The sequence below is a fragment of the Protopterus annectens genome, chromosome 2.part1 (assembly GCF_019279795.1).
Source record: "Protopterus annectens isolate FY-2018-M chromosome 2.part1, PAN1.0, whole genome shotgun sequence".
Taxonomy (NCBI): Eukaryota; Metazoa; Chordata; order Ceratodontiformes; family Protopteridae; genus Protopterus; species Protopterus annectens.
In genome coordinates, this window is record NC_056729.1 from 1,497,444,712 (window position 1) to 1,497,467,715 (window position 23,004).

The following is a 23,004-nucleotide window of genomic DNA, read 5'->3' on the forward strand; positions in this document are numbered from 1 at the left end:
TGTTGTCATGCATTTTTCATGAAATTCTACATCTGCTGAGGCATCCTGTGCACATTAAAATTAACATAGTCACCAAGATGTGAAATTCTACTTCAGCTGAGGTGCCCTGTACACATTTGAATTAACATAGTCACTAAGATGCGCTTGGCATGATAGAATTAATGCAGTATAGACGCTATATGTGCTGGAACTAAGGCAGAGGGGGTTGGAAAACTGAAACAGGTATATTAGCACCTTATGATCATGAGGAAGGAGTACAGTGGGGAAGCAATATGTGGCATTATTCTGTTGTATAGAAAATGAGTGATTTTAAAACAGAATTACAGTAGAATTAACACAACCCGCAGATACTATTCTGTGTGTGGTACAATTAATACTAACAGGAAATAGATTTACTGAATGTAGCTGAATGATTTTAGAAGATGTTCAGAAAGGTTTCTGCCATTTGTAAGCCCTTTTTACTGCTGGTAGCAACCATTTCCAATTCACAGAGAGCCCTACCACTGTGCGTACCTAAAAGCAGTGCAGCACCATGGTAGGCTGTTTTGGCAGTAACCATTTCCAATTCACAGAGAGCCCTACCTTAGTGCGTATCTCAAGGGGGTGCAGCACCATGGTAGACTATTTTACTGGCCTACAGCAAATGCTAATGTGGCATTTCAGGAAGTGGCATATGGTAATTAGCTATGACCTCATTCTCCAGAAATGCCTTTTGAAGGGCTTTATTCAGCTCAGAGATTCACAGAACTGTTTAGCTATGTAGATCCTTACCACCAGCAGTGGTAAGTAACTCAGCCGAAAGCTCATGTTCACACATGACTTTAAATGAGTGTGACTACATTAGAGGTAAGTACCAGGAAGAATAGTGACTATGTAGTTTTGGGATTTGTGTGCATGTATGTGTGTGTGTGTGTGGGGGGGGTGGCTGCATGTGTGAGTGTATGTCAAGGTATGACTGGTGTTAGGTAACTGTATGTGTGTGTGTGTGTGTGTGTGTGTGTGTGTGTGTGTGTGTGTGTGTGTGTGTGTGTGTGTGTGTGTGTGTGTTTTCAGTGTGTGTTCCTGCCTGGGTGATTGTAGAAGGGGGGATAGGTAGAACAGGTGTCTATGTGCATGTCTGTGTATGGGGGAGTGGTTGTGAGGGTGCATGAATGAGATCAGGTGAGATGGTATTTGATGAACTGAAGTATCTGTGTGTATGGTGATGTCTGTGACTGTGTGTTTGGAGGCTGTCATACCTCTTAAATCTCCCTATACTATACCAAAAATCTTTATTTACTTTATTCACTAGAAACACACCAAGTATTATTTCTGAATATTACTCTAAACCACTTAAACATTTAATAGAGTAGCATGTCTTGAATCCAGATAAAGTTACTAAACAATAAGAAATAAGGAACGCTAATTTCTGGCAGTACTGATTGACTGTAAGGAACTGTGATGTACAGGAGCTGTGCTCAAGACTTCAGGGAAAAGTTAGGGGAACACTAGATGATAATAAAGAAGTCTATATATATATATATATATATATATATATATATATATATATATATATATATATATATATATATATATATATATATATATAACTTTCATCAGGTCTTGCATCATATGATGCATTTTCTGAAGAACAAAGCTTTAATGACTTACATTATTAACTGGCTGTTTTCATGTGAAAATTAAGTTGCTGTTGTGTCTTTCGGCTTTTCCCGGTTAATAAGAGGCAACATCAGGGACATTATGTAAACTGAGGGACAGGTAAGAGGTATGCTGGTATGCATTGGTGTGTGTGTATGTAATGAGGAGGATGCTAACATGAGGCGTTGGCCGTCAGAGGAGATTACCACAAGGGCAGCAGAAAATGGCCTGTTAGTACTTGCATTAATCACTGAGTGATTCAGAGACATGCAGATTAGCTGATAATGAGGTATTTTCTCATTTAGGCTTATGTTTCTCTGAATCGCTTGTTTCTGTGATCATGCTAACAGGCCCATTTTTCCACAACCTTACTGGTCACAGACGGGCCTGTCACTGAAACCAGATCTTTGTGTTTTAGTTTATGATAACAGGAATGAAACATACAGTATTTTGAAGTATTCACAGTAAAGTATCAGGGTCTATATTACAACGTCAAACTCACAGGAGTCCGAACGTTGTAATATAAACCGTACAATTCGAAACCCAATAATGACAAAAACACAGAACAGAGATTTTTTTTCAAGGGAAATAAATCGCTGTTCCATGACAAAAAAAAAACAACTTACACTTTAAACTTAAATTAAAGTGGGGGGCTTCTCTCCCCACATCCCCCTACTTAAATATACCAACTCTGAGATCGCACCACAGTGGAGGAAATAGCAAAGCCCTGAAAACGGCCCACCAATTTTTTTCCCCTGGGAAAAAATCGGTGTGCCGTGGCTTCGCTATTTTCGTATTTTAGACTTTAGAGTTCGATATTACAACGTTCGAACTTCTACAAGTTTGACATTGTAATATAGACCCAAGTAACATACCATTGTACTGCTGAATGGAAAAGAAATATAGGACTGATTGCTAAAGAAGAAAATGATGATTTTGGATTCAGTTTCACACTGCAAACCACGATTCCTCCTAAATGGTGAAATATTGCTATCAGTACTGTTTTCAGTGGCACTTCATTTTGAATTTTTATCCATTTGCATACCAGTTTGTTTTGATTTTTGCTGATTTGCGTACTATTTTGCTTTGAAATGTCATACTCTTTAAAAGAATCTTTTTAACAAAACCAAAGTGTTCTCCCACGTGTCCAAACATCAGCACAAAAAGTTGAAGAATTTTTACTAAAATATATTTAAAGCAGTTAATCTCTGCATGAACATAATTTCATGCAAATAGTGCAGTTTTGGCACAATCATACAATAGCAAAGCTATCCACTACAGTTTTACAATTAACCAGTATGACAAGACAAAATCCCATTAAGAACTGTAATCTCTTCAAAGGTAAAAAAGTGAAACAAAAGAATGAAGAAAGGAAACTCAAAAGTAAAAGAACAAACACTTTGTCATACACTGTAAAGATATTTAATCAACCAACCAAAACAGTAGTTTGGGTTACTGTGATTATCTTACCAAAAGGTATGGTTAATTCTTCCATCAAAAAGAATAAATGCTACCATGACTCATACTTTCTGCCATGGATTACTACTATTATGCCACTTTTAAATCAGTCTTATTAAATTGGGGTTTAAGAGGAAATAAGACATCACAAACTAATGAATATTGATAACATATGCTAATGTGCTTTTAGGTAACTTTTCTTTGCTACTGATGGAGATCAAAATACTTTATATAATGAACCTGTGTTTAAATTTGTGTAATTAATTTTACACAGATTGAAATATTGTTTCTGTGTTCAGTATTAATGTCCAGTCTGCCGCTGACTGCATTGTAAATTGTGTGTGCAACTTAACTGGTTTCAGAATGCTAGAGCAAGGAAGTAGTAAAGTCCATTGTAATACTATTCCCTGCTAAATTATTGCGACTATACTAAGACTTAGGGTTTATGTGATATTTATGGTGAGAAACTTACCTCTTCAAAGTGGTTTTGCTTCTAATGCTTTACCTTTCTTAAAATATTCTTTTTCCCACACTGTACCTGCCCACTATCAGCTTCCTGTGCATTATGTGGAACATTGTCTGGTCAATCATAACATTGTCAGATAAGGTCTCTATCACATTACTCCTCAGAAGTGGGAGTCGTAATGCCAGTCCTGTTTCTTCACACTCTTTTCCCCAATATGTCACCCATATTAAATTGCATTGCATTGTTTACTAACCCATGTATATGACCTTATCGGTTTCCCACTGTGTTCTCCCAGGTTCCACTAGAAGTCACTGGCATGGTTAGTCAGGCAACTTCCTTCCTCCAGTATTGGTCAAATGACATTTGTCTCTTACTCCTTCCCTTCCTTCTGGCACCTGCAGCTGTGTCACTAACACATCCCATGAATCCGAGTCACAGTCAGAGCTTTACCCCCTCTATCAGAGCCAACATTTATTTACTTACTTTCTTTTCAAAAACTCAGTTACTTTTAAAACAAGAAAGTACTTACTCCACCACTGTGCTATGGCTTAATCACAAAACCTCACTGCATAGGAGGTGGATCATGGCAGTGGGATTTAATTTTATCCTGTCTAGGCTATTTAGCCTTGAGAGAGAACCTTGCCAGTTAGATATATCCCACTGGAAATCAGCGGCCATGATGTGGGTGTCATTATTATTTAACTTCCGTATTTAAGGCTTCATATTGTACACCATCTATGGGCCAGATTGTTTAGAATGTTCCAGACAGAGTTACACATTGTTCTGGAACAAAAGGCTGTCATTCATAATTTTAGGAAACAAAATGCAAACGACTTAAGAGTAGAATAATAGACACATTCACAGGTCAGGAAAGATAGTTTAGATACTTTATCATTTGCTGTTCTGTGACTTTTACTATGCAGTGAGCCCTTTTTTGCTCAGCACAGAAGGTGGCTTCTGTTTTGGCATCACTTCTCTTTTCTATTTACATTAATAAACTTCCATTGGACTTACCCCCCCCCGCCCCCCCCCACACACACACACACACACACACACACACTTCCTCTGCTGCTTTATCATACGTTATTACTAGGCTAACTGCTCTTGTGGGCCATTTAAGCTTAGCTAATTACCTCATTGGATCAAACCCTGCACCTTGTATCTGTAAGGTAAACACCTTAACCATCATGCTAACTTCTCACCAAGATTAAGTCACCCCAAATGGAAATGATATGGTCCTATTCTGCTCCAGAAGTTCTGTCTCTTCTCTTAAACCTCAAACGTTTGACTGATTCTCATGCCCTTATTCAATGGGTCACTGATAAACATTTACTTCTAAACTCCTCTACATGTAGGTGTTATATTTTGTCATTCTCACTGTGTATAATTTCATGTATCGATTGTGTTTTCCCAGGGCTGAGACTGAAATGGGTAACGTGGGATTAAGTGTTCTACCGTGGTTAACAATTTCAAAATAAATGTTTAATTATTTTTAAACATTGCTATTTTGCTGCTCATAAATTTTGAGGAGCAGAGTAAAATTAAAGCCAGATACCAGCTATCTTTTCCCGCATATCTGGGTTAACATGGCAGAACTTGATACTTTGGAATCCTAAACATGTTGGACAGTTAAGCCTTGATATTTAATGTGTCTATTCTTTTAGCTGTCACTTACAGTTACTGAGGATGACTTCTATTTACTAACACTAATCCATAATAATTTTACATACATAATCTATTAACATCTTTCTTCCAATCAGATTCTTGGAAAAAAGAAACAAGCCTGTATCTTTGTTTCTGATCAGTGCCCACCTGTGATTTGCAAATGAGGAGAGCTTCATAGGTGGTACAGGCATTCCATGTAATTTGTTGACTTTATAAATATTGTTTCTTTTGCACAAAGGTAGCAATGCCTTACATATCTTTAAAAGTGAAATGACATTACTAATTATCATGTATGTGGGCAGTTTTGGTTGCTAACATTTATAATATAGTACTTTTTGGTACTCCACCCCCTTCCCAAAAAAAAAACAATCTCCCTGTGCCAGCCAGCAAAATGTATTACAGAACAAAGAAACTTGGTACATTCTATTGTGGCACAACAGTTTGAACTGGAATGATGGTCAAATTAATACACAGTTAAAGGATAATTGGCAACCAGATGGACTGGAGCATGTAGTCAACAGCAGTGCTGATAATATCAGGCAAGCTCAACTGAGCTGAATTCAAGGGCATATTTTATTCCTGTGTTGCTGCTAAACCAGTACAAACCAAAGAAGTAGAAAACAATATTATAGGTGCTAGGGAGTGAGCATTTACGTAAAGACAGAATCGAATATACACGTATCATCCTTGGCTGCAAGTTAGGGTGTAACTGTTGATTAATTTTTTTGTTGTACCACAAATATTATATTTGGAAACAGATGCTTTTACATTGCTTTCCATTTGTGTTCTGAACTTGTATGCCAAGAAGCAAGCTATCTTCTGCTTATTTTTGAAGCTCACCATTAATCAAACAGGGCTTCCTAACTTAGAACTATGCTCTCATATCTGGTAACTTGCACCTCACTTAGCATTATGTATGAAGTCCATAAATACATTAACTGAAAAGAGCACCAACCCTCCATGACCCAGGACCACCACTCCGCCTTTCTGGAGACACTGAAAAACATGAAGGCCCTACTGAACAGCCTGATATTGGGCGATTTCAATTACCCTACCATTAACTGGGAAAACTACTCAAGTACAAGTTCCCAGGTCCAGCGCTTCCTGGAATTTATCAACTCAAATGCCTTGGATCAGCTGGTAAACTCTCCTACCAGAGTTGAAAACATATTGGACCTGGTCATCACCAACATGGGCGACAGGTGTTCCACACTGGAGGTCAACCCGTCACTGGTTAGATCAGTCCATAAACTAATCACTCTGGATGTCCACATCACACCACCACCTCCAACCAAGGAAACCACAGTGAAAAACTTTTCTATAGCAAACTTCACCTTACTTAAGACAGAGGTGGTAAGTTTCACAGCCCCCACGCTAAAGGATAACAGTGTCCAAGATGCAGGAACCTTTACAAATGCACTCTATGAGCACCTACAAGGATGCATGGATCATGCCATCCCTAGCAAAACCAAGACTCACACCCCTAAGAGAAGGAAACCAGTCTGGTGGACCTCTGCCATAAACAGGCTATACAATAGAAGGAGGAAACTAGTTCAGAAAAAAAAGCAAATCCCAAGAAGGAAAGACATCCCTGATCAGTATCAGTAAAAAACTAAGGTCCCTTATAAAATCCTCCAAAGCTAACTTCGAAAGAAAAATAGCCAAGTATTCAAAAGATAACCACAAAGCCTTCTTTAGCTATGTCAAGAATCTAAGTGGCAACTCACAGATATGCTCTGAGCTAGTGCAAAATAGCACAAAATATACTGAACCCACTGATATTGCCAACATCCTGGCAGATAGATTCAGTGCAAACTTCACCCCCCCCCTCTCACCCCCGAAAGGGCCCACAACAATACCGTAAAAGTGTAGTGTCCCAGAAATCACAGATGCACAGGTGAAAACAGCCCTTTCAAAAGCCAAAAGCACAGCATCATTGGGGCCAGATGGTGTCCCAGGCTGCGTCTTGCATGAACTACAGAACAAACTAACCCCCACCTAAACACACTGTTCAACTTCAGCCTCTCCACAGGCTACGTGCTCATAGAATGGTGCACAGCAACAGTTATTCTGTTCTACAAAGGAGGGGCCACAACTGACCCTGGTAACTATCGCCCCATAAGCCTGACTAGCCTGGTCTGCAAGGCTATGGAGCGCATCATCATGGAACTCATTAACAAAGACATTGGGAATCTCCAAACACTTGACCTGACCCAATTCAGCTTTGTTAAGGGCAGATCATGCCTACTAAACCTGGCTGACTTCTTTGAGACAGTCACCATGGCCATAGATGAGGGGAAGGTAGTTCACACAGCCTACCTTGACCTCACCAAGGCTTTTGACACCATTCCCCACTTGAGAATTATAGAAAAACTCACCAGCCTGAACATAAACTCCTACGTCACGAGATGGGTAGCTAACTGGCTTACAGACAGAACTCACATGGTAAAAATAGCGGGCTCCAGGTCCGACTCTAAACCAGTCACAAGTGGTGTCCCACAAGGCTCAGTCCTGGGACCCCTACTGTTCAGCATATACTTCTCAGTGTTCTCAGCAAACACAGGAGGCCTATGGCTAACCAAGTTCGCCAATGACTGCAAACTGGGAGCCATAATTGACTCTCCGGCTAACACGGACATTCTCCTTAAGGGCCTTACTGAGACAGACACCTGGTGTCAAAATCATGGTCTCAAGCTAAATGCCAAAAAATGCATAGTCATCCCATTTGGGAAAAACAAAACACCCATGAATTACCACATAGGCGGCAGACCCCTTAATACAGAAGAGGTAATAAGAGATCTGGGGACCCAGGTAGATAGTAATCTCTCCTTTGACAATCATATTGCCAAAGTAGTTAGGAAAGCCTTCTATGTAGCCCATCTAATTACTAAAGGGTCTGCATCTAGAAATAAAGAGGTTATAGTGCCCATCTACTCGTCACTCATCAGACCCATCATAGATTACAATGCCCCATTTGGGATGCACCTCACAAGACACCTCCAACAGCTGGAAAGACCACAAAAGTACCGCACCAAGAGGATTACTGGCCTCAAACATATGTCCTATGCAGCCCGACTGGAAAAACTCCAGCTGTACTCAGTGGCATATTGCTTACTCAGAGGTGATCTCTGCCTGACTTACAAAGCCATGTCCAACTCAGAATTGATGGACATGCTCCACCTAAAGAAATCCAAGTCACTGCGAGCCACTCGCTCTAGTGAGCTAAACCTCACCACAACAATAAATAGAACATGCTGGAGGGATAGATTCCTGTCACAGAGACTCCCCATGCTTTGGAACAAAATTCCTAACTACAATAGGCAGAGCCCCTCACTAACACTCTTCAAGTGAAACCTTGACGAGTGGATGGGTAACAGAAAATACACCCCTGGGATCACTTCATTGGGTCTTCTTGACAGAGACTCAGTTAATTAATCAATGGGGCGGTGAAAGCTGACACACTCTGGCTAGGCTTATAAATGCCCTCGGGCAGATAGCCTAGTACCTACCTATGAACCTATGAGCCTATAACATAACTAAACCAGCTTGTAAAAAACAGATCCTGGAAGAGCTGTGACAAGCAGAAGAGTTGTCAATTTTGATTCCAATCCTTATCCTGCATTAAACAAACTCAGAATTTATTGAAAGTGAGCTCATCCCTTTCTAAATGACTGCCTTACAAATTGTGAATTTAAATAATTTGCAGCATTAATTTTCCCTCTCTTTGATTCTATCCAGCTGTAGGAAAAACTATAGCAAAGAGCAGAGATATAACATCCCTTTTCCATGTTCAATATGCATTAATGGGTACAACACAGTTGAAATAAATAGCTGCAAATGGCCTATGACTGGCACTGCTGTGCATAATACCTCTAATGCAGATAGGAAATGGTTTGTTTCAAGCATACATTTTTTTCATTATTTTTTTGAAAGACAACAAACTCTTTATACAGGAGAAATGAGATTCTACATGTGTGGATAACTGAGTTTTGAAAACATATTTGGCTGGATTCATGAATGCCTACTCTAAGTGTACTGCACACAATAGCACACTATTTTGTATTCACTAAATGGCTCTACACTTAGTGTAGTGGCTCAAAACAAGGGTAAACAGCAGAATATGCTAATGAAAGCATAAGTAGCCAAATTACATGCTAATTCACCAATCCAACATGGTGAAGGCATTCAGGAACCTATAAGGTAATCATGTACAGTGAGTGTAGCCATTTGCCCAGAAAGCCAACACTCTTTGGAATACAGTCACAATTACACTTAGAAAGAAATGTGTTGCTGCTGTCATCATTAACCTGTATGTGCAACAGGTGTTAATACAAGCTGCTGCTGCCATCATTAACCTGTATGTGCAACAGGATTTAATTCAAGGTGCTGCAGTCATCACTAAACTGTATGTGCAACAGGATTTAATTCAAGGTGCTGCTATCATCATTAACCTGTATGCACAACAGGATTTAATTCAAGGTGCTGCGGTCATCACTAACCTGTATGTACAACAGGATTTAATACAAGGTGCTGCTGCCATCACTAACCTGTATGCACAACAGGATTTAATTCAAGGTGCTGCGGTCATCACTAACCTGTATGTACAACAGGATTTAATTCAAGGTGCTGCTGTCATCACTAACCTGTATGTACAACAGGATTTAATACAAGGTGCTGCTGTCATCACTAACCTGTATGTACAACAGGATTTAATACAAGGTGCTGCTGTCATCACTAGCCTGTATGTACAACAGGATTTAATACAAGATGCTGCCATCACTAACCTGTATGTACAACAGGATTTAATATAAGGTGCTGCTTCCATCATTAACCTGTATGTACAACAGGATTTAATACAAGGTGCTGCTTCCATCATTAACCTGTATGTACAACAAGATTTAATTCAAGGTGCTGTTATCATCACTAACCTGTATGTACAACAGGATTTAATACAAGGTGCTGCTTCCATCACTAACCTGTATGTACAACAGGATTTAATACAAGGTGCTGCTGTCATCACTAACCTGTATGTACAACAGGATTTAATACAAGGTGCTGCTTCCATCATTAACCTGTATGTACAACAAGATTTAATTCAAGGTGCTGTTATCATCACTAACCTGTATGTACAACAGGATTTAATACAAGGTGCTGCTTCCATCACTAACCTGTATGTACAACAGGATTTAATTCAAGGTGCTGCTGTCATCACTAACCTGTATGTACAACAGGATTTAATACAAGGTGCTGCCATCACTAACCTGTATGTACAACAGGATTTAATACAAGGTGCTGCTGTCATCACTAACCTGTATGTACAACAGGATTTAATACAAGGTGCTGCTTCCATCATTAACCTGTATGTACAACAAGATTTAATTCAAGGTGCTGTTATCATCACTAACCTGTATGTACAACAGGATTTAATACAAGGTGCTGCTTCCATCACTAACCTGTATGTACAACAGGATTTAATTCAAGGTGCTGCTGTCATCACTAACCTGTATGTGCATCTGGATTTAATTCAAGGTGCTGCTGCTGCCAGACCTTGGCCAAGAAGAATAAGGGTCTTTAGACCCCGTTTGACTTATCATGGACTGCACGACACAGAGACTGTAGAGCAATACGGGGTGGACATGGGAACACTAGAAGAAATATGCAACCTCTGCCTCCCTCAACTGAGGCCCCAGGGAAATCATGGAGAATCCATCCAAGTGAAAACAAATATATGTGTAGCATTACATATACTAGCTACAGGTACTTTCCAGAGACCTACAGTGGATATATTAGGTGTCACAGGCCTTGGTTCTAGAAAATTACATAATATTCTAAATGCAATGCTGCAACATTCAATTTAACATATCTGTTTCCCACACACCACAGAGGAGACAGCAAAAAGCATGAAGGAATGTTATAGAATAGTACACTTCCCTGAAGTTGTAGGGGCCACATATTGCATACGCAGGTAGAAATGAAAGCCCAAACTCATAAACAAGGAAGGAGGTACATTAACAGGCAAGGATAGCACACTAATAAATTGTCACACCATCTGAAATGTCCAAGGGATCAACTACAGTGTCTATGCAGGTAACACAGACACTTTTCATGACATGACTCATACACATATGGCACATCTGTGAGCTGCATGTAAGGTCTGCTAGGGGTGACTTTCCACAATGGCATCTAGGCAGGGATGCAAGTTATGCACTTGAACCTTGGCTCATGATATCCATGAAAAACCTACCTAACCCCACTGAGCAAGGATACAAACATGCCCATGCTGAAACCAGGACTATCATAGAACATGTGTTTGGGTTGCTGAAATGAAGGTTCTGGTATCTAGACACATCAGAAGATGCTCTGCAGTATGACCCAGCAACCTTTGCCCAAATGCTCATAGTCTGTGCCTTGTTGCACAATGTAATTCTTAGTAAACAGCTTCAACAAGGACATCAAGAGGCAGGACCACAGTTCCCAGGGCCACAGGGTCAGCAGCTCCTGCAGATACAGATGAGGAGTCTGAGGGGGAACCACCAGCTGCAGATAGAGTCGGCAGACATAGCCATGAACAATATGCTATGGCTCTAGCTAAGGGGCAAAGGACTGCATACATGCACTCACTGACTAGTACTTAATGGTACCACTTACACTGATCCTGCTGACTTAGCCAACCTGCTAGCTGATAGGTTCAACACAAACTTCATCCTCCTATCCCTCCCCAAAGGCCCATTCGACATACCCAATACTTTTCCCACACCTCACATCTCTTTAGATCAAGTGTTAAAGGCCCTATCCAAGGCACAGAACACAGCTTCCTTCTGCACCATCTCCAGCAAGAACTAGCCTCGTCATTGAGCACCCTATTCAACCATAGCCTAAGTACAGGCTTCATTCCAGCAGAGTGGAGAACTGCCATTGTCATCTCCTTGCACAAAGGTGGTGCCACTACTGACCCGGGAAACTATCATCCCATTAGCTTGACAAGTCTGATCTGTAAAGTCATGGAGCATATTATTATGGATCTCATAAACAAGGACATAGGCAATCTCCAAGCACTTGATCCCGCCCAATTCAGATTTTTCAGGGGAAAAGCATGCCTATTGAACCTGGCTGACTTCTTTAAGACTGTCACCAAGGTCCTGGATGAGGGGAAAGTCAGTACATACAGCTTATCTTGACTTAGCCAAAGCCTTTGACACAATCCCCCACTCAGGCATCATCGAAAAGCTAACACAACTTGGCATAAATCCCTATTTCATTAGGTGGGTGGCCAACTGGCTCACTGATTGGACCCACAAGATCAAAATAGGCACCACCACCTTCGACAGCAGAACTGTCACTACTGGTGTTCCCCAGGGATCTCTCCTTGACCCTTACCGCTTGGCATCTACTTCTCAGAGGTTCAGGTAAAGACAAAGGGCCTGCAGCTAGCCATGTTTGTGGATGACTGTAAGTTGGGTGCTGTCATTGACTTCCCAAATGATGTTAACATACTGCAAAAGGGGCTCACAGCTACAAATAACTGGTGTCAAAGTCATGGCCTTAAGTAAAAAGCAAAAAAATGTATTATAATACCATTCAGTGAAAACATGGACCCTACTGATTACCATATCAACGGCAACCCCCTAAGCATGCAACCTGTGGTTAGAGACCTGGGTACTCAGGTTGACAACAATCTCACATTCGACCATCATGTGGCGGCAGTGGTCAGAAAAGCCTTTTACTTGGTTCATCTCATAAGTAAAGGGATTGCACCCAAAAAAAAGGAGGTTATTACCTCTCTGTACTTCTCCCTTATTATACCTATAATTGAGTATAATGCCCTGTTTTGTGTGTACCTCTCCAAACAACTGCACCAACTGGAAAGGCCACAGAAATACCTCACAAAGAGAATCCGTGGCCTCCAACATATGTCCTATGTGGACAGGCTCAAATCACTATCACTCTACTCAGTATCAACAGATTGCTCAGAGGTGATATGTGTCTTGCCTACATGGCAATATCGGCCCCTGCCCTACTAGAAATGCTCCATATCTGTAAGTCTAACTCCTTGCGCATTATCTGCTCAATAGGCCTAAATCTAATATGTGACATCAACAAAACCTGCTGGAGAGACAGGTTTGTCTCCCAGAGCCTGCCCCGTCTCTGGAATAGACTTCCCATACATGTCAAACAGAGTACCTCACTGACCCTGTTCAAGCGCAACTTTGATGAGTGGATGGGAAACCACAAATTTGTTCCAGGAGTTCCACCTTTGTCCTTCATTGACAGGGGCAATAGGTGATGACTGAGTGTTCTTTTTTGGTGATAAAGTCTTGGCTAGGCTTGTACCAGGACCATTAGCTTAGTAACCTCCTATGATCCTATGATCCTATGATAACCTGAGAGCCTAAGTACAGACAAATATCAAAACTGATGACTGGGAAAGTCCACAACCTTTACTTAGCCATGTAATGGTTGTGTTCTATTAGCATCAAATAGAGATAAACCCCAGGAGACATCTTTCAGCTGCAATTTTAACAAGGTAAGTGAGGAACCTATATGGAAACAAAAGAGGTATATAACTGATTACTGTCATCTGCAAATACTTACATGTCCCTAAGCTAGAACATATCCCAGGTGTACAGTGATGTCAGTAATAGCTTATGACTACTGTTTGCACTACACAGCTATGGATTTGGCCCAATACTGTACATCAGGCATTTCAGATGACCACTGTATATAAACCAGTGAGCAGGTCAGTGGTAGCATCATTTGCACAAGTATAACAATAAACAATACTTAAATATCTATTTTGACTGCATTACTAAGAATATTAACAGAAATAGAATGAGGGTCAACAATTACATAACCAATCATTCACAAAAGGGTAGGAATAATCAATAAAAATATTTCTTCTGCAATACATTTACATTAAAGCAAACTTCTGAGTAAGCAAACATTAGGTATCCATTCTGTGCATCAGACCTATCTGCATCCCCAAGTCACAAAGAAGTGCGCAAAGGGCAGGGCACAGTCATCCTCGCTTACACAGGGGGGAGTTACAGGAGCACTAGCCTGACATTTAAAAAAGTGAGTATGAGTGTTTGTGTGTGTGTGTGTGTGTGTGTGTGTGTGTGTGTGTGTGTGTGTGTGTGTGTGTGTGTGTGTGTGTGCATGTGCATGTGCGTGTGTGTTTGTGTGTGCGTGTATGTGTGTGTGTGTGTGTGTGTGTGTGTGTGTGTGTGTGTGTGTGTGTGTGTGTGAGAGTCAGTAACAAAAAAATATATTAATTAACTATCCAATGGTCAGGGCAAGTGTCAAGATATGTATATCAGTCAACACTATTGTTTAGATAATGTGTGTGTGTGTGTGTGTGTGTGTGTGTGTGTGTGTGTGTGTGTGTGTGTGTGTGTGTGTGTGTGTGTGTGTGTGTGTGTGTGTGTGTGTGTGTGTGTGTGTGTGTGTGTGTGTGTGTGTGTGTGTGTGTCTGAATTTATGGGCAAATTTTTGTTGCAAGTGTATGTCTGCATGAACACAATCAAACACTGTGTTAACACTACGTCCTGGCATCTCAGACATGTATGAGTCATCTATGGAAGACTAGTCAGTTCAGAGTCATCACACCCAATCATGAGAACTACCTCTGCTAGGGGTTATACTGCTAGTTCCATGGCCTTGGTTAGAAGCTGGGGTGTTACCTGAACATAAGTGATGTCTGCTGGATAAGGTGTCATTACGCCTATGTCCTTGAACAAGACCATCTGACCTACCACATCTGGGTGTGGACACCTCAGTCACCGATAGAGTAGTGGAAATAGCGCCAATACTGGAGCAGGATCATCCAAGACCATATTGGCTAACACTGGACAATGCAGTGGTTCTCCAGCCACATGGATGCTGACCCAACCCCAGCAGACATTCCATTACAGACACTTCCTGATCTACTGTGTCAGTCTAAGGAGTCAGTCACATGGTTCAGGCAGTCCCACACATCAGAAAGCACAATGTTTAGTACTTGTACTATCTCTCCTGACACTCTGGTGGAATATGCCTGTGCTTCCATGATGGTCCTACATGCAGGTCAAGTGGCAGCTACTGACACACTAACATTACGAGGAGGGTGGACAGCAGGCCTCCTCCAAGTACTTCTACCAACTGACCTGTGTGGAACTTTGCCCCCACACTGACTCCGGGGTGAATCAACCAGTTCTGCAAATAGAGTAACCATTCTATCCTGATCAAATGTGTCACCTGAAGCAGAGAATGTTGGAGGAATAACATCAGTGTCAGATTGACCCTCTGCTCCCCCAGACTGCATCCCTTCATCATCGCCATCATCAACAGAGGCTACTGATACTCTGTCATCAGACCATAGGAGTTCCCCAGTCCTACCGGCAAGTAATCAATACAATGAAGACAGAAACAGAATAAAAACTGATCAGACTTATGTTATATAAAACGTATATTCTAATTAATAGATGCTAATGCAATGAAAACATTACTTTCATGCATACATACATCTACCTTATGTACATTAGTAAGAATAAAAAAGGTGTGTTTACCATGTGCATGTGGTCATACAAATTAAGAACCAGATGTGCCTACATATAAGAAAGGGAGATGAAACTTAGCTGATAACCATAACTCAAATGACAAAAGAAACAGAAAACAATTCCCTTGACAGCTGCAGAGTAAGAACCATCTCATATACAAGTTTACTCCTGCCCTTCTTCTCTCTGTCTCTCTTAAAATCTGTTCTATTCCACCCAATATGACACGCATATCTATTTTTAATTTCTCTAACTCTCTTGGGTTTCTAATACCATCACAGGAATGGACCCCATTCCTAAGTCAAAGTATGATTAAAGTTCATGAAATTAGTATTGTTTCAATCTTTGATGTTAGCCAGAAGTGCTCTTTAAAGCACCTGCAATATGCCCAGTAATGACTCCTTCTGCAATTCATGTGGAATTACATGCATCAGTAACATATCTAAGAACAATTGTAAATTATTTTTTATTTTTATAAAACCATTGCTCCTACTACTATTGGAACTGTCTGGGCATCCTTCTTCCACACTGGCCTCATTTCTAACTGCAAATCCTGGTATTTTATGACTTTGCGTCTCTCTGTACATAAGACACTGTAGTCACTGGGTGTAGCAATTTCAATGATCAATGCTACTTTTGTCTTCTTTTCATGGACTACTATATCTGGTTTTCTAGCATCTATTTTTTGAACTGTTGGTAATGGGTGATCCCATGTGATATAAACCATCATTTTCTATAATGCTTTGTGGCTCATGTTGCAGTGTTTTTTCAGCTACTTCAGTATTCTATTGTCTGCACAATCCCCAGTGCAACAGTCTTGCACATTATAGGTTCATAAGTTCGTAGGTTGGTACTAGGCTATCGGCCCTAGGGCCTATACAAGCCTAGCCATAGCAATTCCTTGGATATTTCTTCCTACAGTATTTATTTCCCTGGACCCCTGTCTAGCAGGGTGACTGACATGATCCCCAAGGTGAATTTCCTATCTCCCATCCAATCATCAAGGTTACTTTTGAAGAGGGCCAAGGAGGCACTCTGCTTGACATGAATGGGCAGTCTATTCCAGAGTATGGGGAGTCTCTGGGTCAGGAACCTATCACTCCAGCATGTTTTGTTCATTGTGATGACAAGGTTTAGATCCCTGGAGCATGTGGCTCTGAGGGAATGGGATTTCTTTTAAGTGGAGCATGTCCAACAGCTCCGGGTTTGATATGGCCTTGTATGTTAAGCAGAGATCACCTCTGAGTAGACGATATGCCACAGAGTATAGCTGGAGTTTTTTTAGATGGTCAGCATATGGCATCTGCTTTAAGCCTGTGATTCTTTTAGTAAGGTATTTCTGTGGCCTTTCCAGCTGTTGCAGATGTCTTGTGAGGTACATACCAAACGAGGCGTTATACTCTATAATGGATCTAATGAGGGATGAGTACAGTGGGACAATGACCTCCTTTTTTCTGGATGAAAAGCCCTTAGTCATGAGGTGTGCCACATAGAAGGATTTCCTGACTGTTGTGGTGATGTGGTTATCGAAGGTGAGACCACTGTCCACCTGTGTCCCTAAGTCTCTCATCACACTTTCTATGTTTAGTGTACTGTCACCTATGTGGTAATTCATGGGTACATGTGTTTTTCCAAAGGGGATAACTATACATTTTTTGGCATTAAGCTTGAGCCCATGGCTCTGGCATCAGGCATCTGTTTCTGTAAGGCTCTTTTGTAGAATATCCACATCATTTGGAGATTCAATAATGGCTCCCAGTTTGCAGTCATCTGCGAACTTTGTTAGCCAGAGTCCCTTAGTGTTGGCCTGTACTTCAGAGAAGTAGATGCCAAACAAGAGTGGTCCCAGGACTGATCCCTGAGGTACTCCACTTGTCACTTATCTGGAGCTGGATTTGGAGTCAGCTACTTTTACAGTCTGGGTTCTGTCAGTAAGCCAGTTGGCAACCCATCGAGTGACGTAGGGATTAATGCCCAGCTTAGTAAGTTTATCTATGATTCCACTGTGGGGGAATGGTGTTGAAGGCCGTGGCGGGGTCCAGATAGACCGTGTGGACCGCTTTACCCTCATCCACAGCTCTGGAGACTGATTCGAAGAAATCAATCAGGTTCAGGAGACAAGATCGGCCCTTCATGAACCCAAACTGAGTGGGGTCCAGTGTTTGAAGGTTGCCAGTGTCTTTGTTTATAAGTTCCATAATGCGTTCCATGCTCTTGTAGATCCGGCTCGTCAGACTGATGGGACGGTAGTTCACAGGATCCAAGGTGGATCCCCCTTGTGGAGTGGGATAACTGTAGCTGTGCGCCACTCAGTGGGCATGAAGCCTGAGGTGAGGCTATGATTAAACATGACACTTAGGTGAGGTGCCACTTCATTTTGTAGTTCATGCAGTACACAGCCCGGGATGTCATCTGGACCCATGGATGCTGTATTATTAGCTTTGGAGAGTGCAGTTTCTACCTGTGTGGCTGTGATTACCGGAATTTGGCAATATTTTGGTATTGAGATGGGCCCTTTAGGGGGTGAGAGGGGGGTGAAGTTGGCACTAAATCAATCTGCCAAGATATTGGCAATATCCTTGGGATCAGTATATTTAATGCCATTTTGTTGTAGCTCAGAGCAGATCTGAGTATTGCCATTTAGATTCGTGACATAACTATAGAATGCCTTGTGGTTGTCTTTGGAATCTTTGGCAATTTTACTTTTGTAACTAGCTTTTGAGGATTTTATGAGGGATCTCAGCTTCTTACTGAGGCTGGTGAAGGAGTTTTTTGCATCCTGGGATGTTCCTCTTTTCTGCAACAGTTTCTTCCTTCTGTTGTATAGTTTGTTTATAGCAGGGGACCACCAAATTGGCTTCCTTTTTTTGGAGGACAGCATCTTGCTTCTATTTGAGATGGCACGATTCATGCACGTGTGGATGTGCTTGTACAGCGCCTTAGTGTAGGATTCAGCAGTCGAACTTTCAGATCCCATCTGAATGGGTGTCATGAAGTTTGTCACTTCTGACTTCAGTAGCATGAAGTTGGCTTTGGAGAAGTTTTGTACGGAGGTTTCCTTACTGGGGGGTGGGGGTGGGATGTGGATGTCAAGGGTGATTTGCTTATGGTCAGACCTGACCAATGAGGGGTGACCACTGTTGTGGAGCATCTATCTTCCATGTTGGTAATGACCAGGTATAGATTATTGGAGCCCCTGGTGGGACAATAGATTAGTTGATCCAGGACATTGGAATTTATGAATTCCAAGAACTGTTGGGAAAAGGTGCTGGTATCCAAGTAGTTTTCCCAGTTAATCGCAGGGTAGTTGAAATCACCCACTATTAGGGTGTTTGGTTGTGTCTTAATATTTTCCAGTATTTTCCAGTATGTTTAGAAAGGTGTAGTGAGAATTATCATGCCTTTCAGTATACAGTCCTTTTGCCATTAGTATATCTCAGCCAGCAACAAGATGTGCGACTGTTTCCAGTTCTGTTTTACAAAATGCTACTGAAGTCAGAAGTGACAAACTTCATGACACCCATGCAGAAGGGCCTCACTGAGGCAGATGCCTGGTGTCAGAGCCATGGCCTCAAGCTTAAGCCAAAAGGTGCAGTTTACTCCCCTTTGGTAAAAACTCTGTACCCATGAACTACCACATAGGCAGCAATCTACTTAACACCGAATGTGTGATGAGACCTTGGGACCCAGGTGGACAGTAGTCTCTCCTTTGATAGTCACATTGTCACAGTAGTCAGGAAGTCCTTCTACGTGGCACACCTCATCATAAAAGGGTTCTCATCCAGGAAAAAAGAGGTCATTGTTCCCCTCTACTCGCCACTCATTAGACCCATTATAGAGTAAAACGCCCCTTTTGGAATGTACCCCACAAGACATCTGCAGCAGCTGGAAAGGCCACAGAAGTACCTCACAAAGAGGATTACTGGCCTCAAACAAATGCCACCTCAAAAAACTCCAGCTTTACTCCGTAGCATATCGTCTACTCCGAGGTGATCTCTGCCTAACATATAAAGCTATGTTAAACCCAGAGCTGCTGGACATGCTACACCTAAAGAAATCCCAATCCCTCTGAGCTACACGCTCTAGGGACCTAAACCTTGTCACCACAATAAACAGGACATGCTGGAGGGATAGATTCCTGTCCCAGAGACTTCACATACTCTGGAACAGGCTATCCATCTATGTCAAGCAAAGTTCTTCATTAGCAGTCTTCAAGATAAATCTTGATGAGTGGATGGGAAATAGGAAATACACCCCGGGGATGACTTCTGTGTCTCTGCTCGACAGTGGCACAGGAAAATAACTTTCTTAGGTGGCGTAAACCAAGGAACCTTGTTGGCTAGGCTTATGTAGGCCCTTGGGCCGATAGCCTAGCACCTACCTATGAACCTATGAACGTATGAACCTACATTTGTCTGTTTCTCCCAGATGTTCAATGGACTTTGTAAACCAATGTGTACATAGTCCACAGTCTTGGGCCGCCAATATTAACCTTTTGTCTTTTGTTTTAAATTCACCTGTCCTTAACCATTCTTGTGTTAGATCCTGCTCAACATGAGATTACTCCAAGAGTTTTCTATACTTACAATTGTATTTATGTATTTTCCACATTTCTTGACTTCTCAACTGATCTTTCACCTTATATACTTTCTTTTTGTTTTTTGACACATTCAGTTGCTGCCTGATTTTTATCTTCTTCTGATTCGATTTCCATTCCCACTTGACACTGATATGCTTCTGTTAAACTAAGCAGGGAAGTCATCTTAGACTTATTCTCCTCACGTTTCAAAACTTTCACTACATTTGGGTCTTGTGAGGTCAGCAGATATGTATGCAGTCTCATAATTACAGATCTATACAAGTAATCAATTTCGAGGAGGCTCATACCTCCTTCAGAACAGGGATTATATAGTCTTGGTATATAATGCTTTTGTAAATCAATTGCTGAGTATAAAGCATCATTCTTGTTTTCCTGTCCAACTGATTTAACACATTTTGGGGCCAGTCAATCACTCCAAGACCATAACTTAGGACATGAAAAGCAAACTGGTTTATAGCTTGGACTTTGTTCCTAGATATCAACTCTGTTTCCTGTATTAATTTTAGTCTACTAAAATATTCCATACTAAGTTTTATTTGCATGTGTTCATGTTTTATTGTTGAGCCTTCATCAATTCCCAAATATTTATATACTCCCTCTTGCTTAGGTTCTTCTGTATTACATTCCTGTCCCAAACTGATGTTTTCTTGGTGCTGCAGCTTTTCTACTTTAAAGGTTTCTTTTGCACATTTATCAAGACCAAATGACATTCTTATATCATTTGAAAAATTTTGACCACCTGCAGATGTGTTTTCAGTTCCTCATCTGATGAACTCTACAGTTCTTAACAATCTACAAAAAGAAGATGAGATGTCTTTACACTTTGTTATTTTCTGGGAGCCAAACTGTAGCCATGACCTAATCTGTTAAGTAGAGAATTTAATGGGGTAAGGGCAAAACAAAAGAGCAGGCAAAGAGTGACCCTAGAATATCCTCCTTTGAATTTTTATCTCTGAAATACTTATTTGTCCCTTATCATGGCTTAACTGCAAAGTGGCTTGTCACTGATTCATGGTCATTATAATGTAATCAATCAGTGTAGGGTGTATCTTATACATTTTTAAGTAATGTTTTACCCATGAATGTCAAATGACTTTTTTTTGTAGTCTATTCACTCTATACTTCCCCTTTTTACAGTTCTCCATTATGACTTTTGTGATGACCCACCACTGGACCAGTAATCAAGGAGCCTCAGTCCTCACTATTAGCACCAGTGGGAGACATACATTGGGAGGATGACAAGTACACACACAGTATTTCCAGATGCAGCTCTCTGCATCAAGTGCAATTTTCCTTAAGATCACACAGAGACCACAGTCAGTCTGGGGCTGGCTTCTCCCTCTTTCTCCAGATCACCAAAAAAAAAAAAAATTCCCCACTGCCACAGCTATAGAGTAGAGATCTCAGCTGAGTGGCCAAGCCAAGACCTCTAGCACCCTCTATGTCCAACCAGTGTTTCTTGTCCATGCCCAAGTTGCTGACACACACACTCTTTGAGATTTGATTTACACACACACACACACACACACACACACACACACACACACACACACACACCTGGAAAAGGCTGGCACAGGTTTACTGACTATGCCCCCTTTTGCCCAGACTATAAGTTAGTTATCACTGCCACCAGCCAGTTCCTTATCAGCTACTTTAAGGCCCTTAACAAAGGGCGTCCAATCTTACTGTGTAATGTTACTATTAATACAAATGGTAGTTTGACCAAGAGCAAAGCTATTAAGGGTGGCCTGTACAGTGTCACCAAATAGATATGCAAGTACTCTCAGAACTTAAATATCTCTAGACAGATAAGCCACAATGACATGTTTAAATATATTTAATAATAAATAACAGAAAAACAAGACAATAATAAATATATATTTACAGTGACATTAGAGTTCAAAACCACAGGAAATATTTAAAACAACATTGCAGGACAGTCTCAAATAAATGAAGAAAAATATCTAAATTAAGCTTTGCTATATTCCTGACTATATCAAAGAGAATTACTGTACTCTAGTCAGCTGCTTAAGAGCAAGGCAGATGTGGTGACTGGATCTTCTCTAGTTGTTGTCAGGTCAAAGACAGAATACAGAATGATGTGTCTCTCACAGAGAGTTCTCAAATTAATATCTCAAATATTACTGGGCTAGCTTGCAGAATGACATAATTTCTTGTCATCTGACTTCTTGTCCCCAGGCCCAAAACAACCATTGATGGCACCTGGTAGTACTTAGCATCTACCTGTAAAAATACATAGACAAGGGCTTTTCCTCAGACCTTTGGCAAATTCTGGAAGTCATAAAATAATAAACCCTTCCAAGACAATACAGAAGGCCTCCCTAGTACAGACATTCTTTCTCTAGCAGCCATAAAGTAATTTAATTTCAGATATTTTTATGAAGTTTTGTTGGGCTGAAGTTAACCTCATTTATTTCAGTTTCTGTGGTTAAAATATATACATTTAGACAATTACAATAGTGCATGTACATTTCTGTTCTCTTCCATCTGGGTACACTGTGGATACATTTTTAAGTTCAGTACTTTACAAAAAACCTTTTTTAACACACGTCTGTACAGATAAGTTTGATATACACATGACATTCAGTTCTAATACATTTGTAACAAACGCATCTTAAATAGAT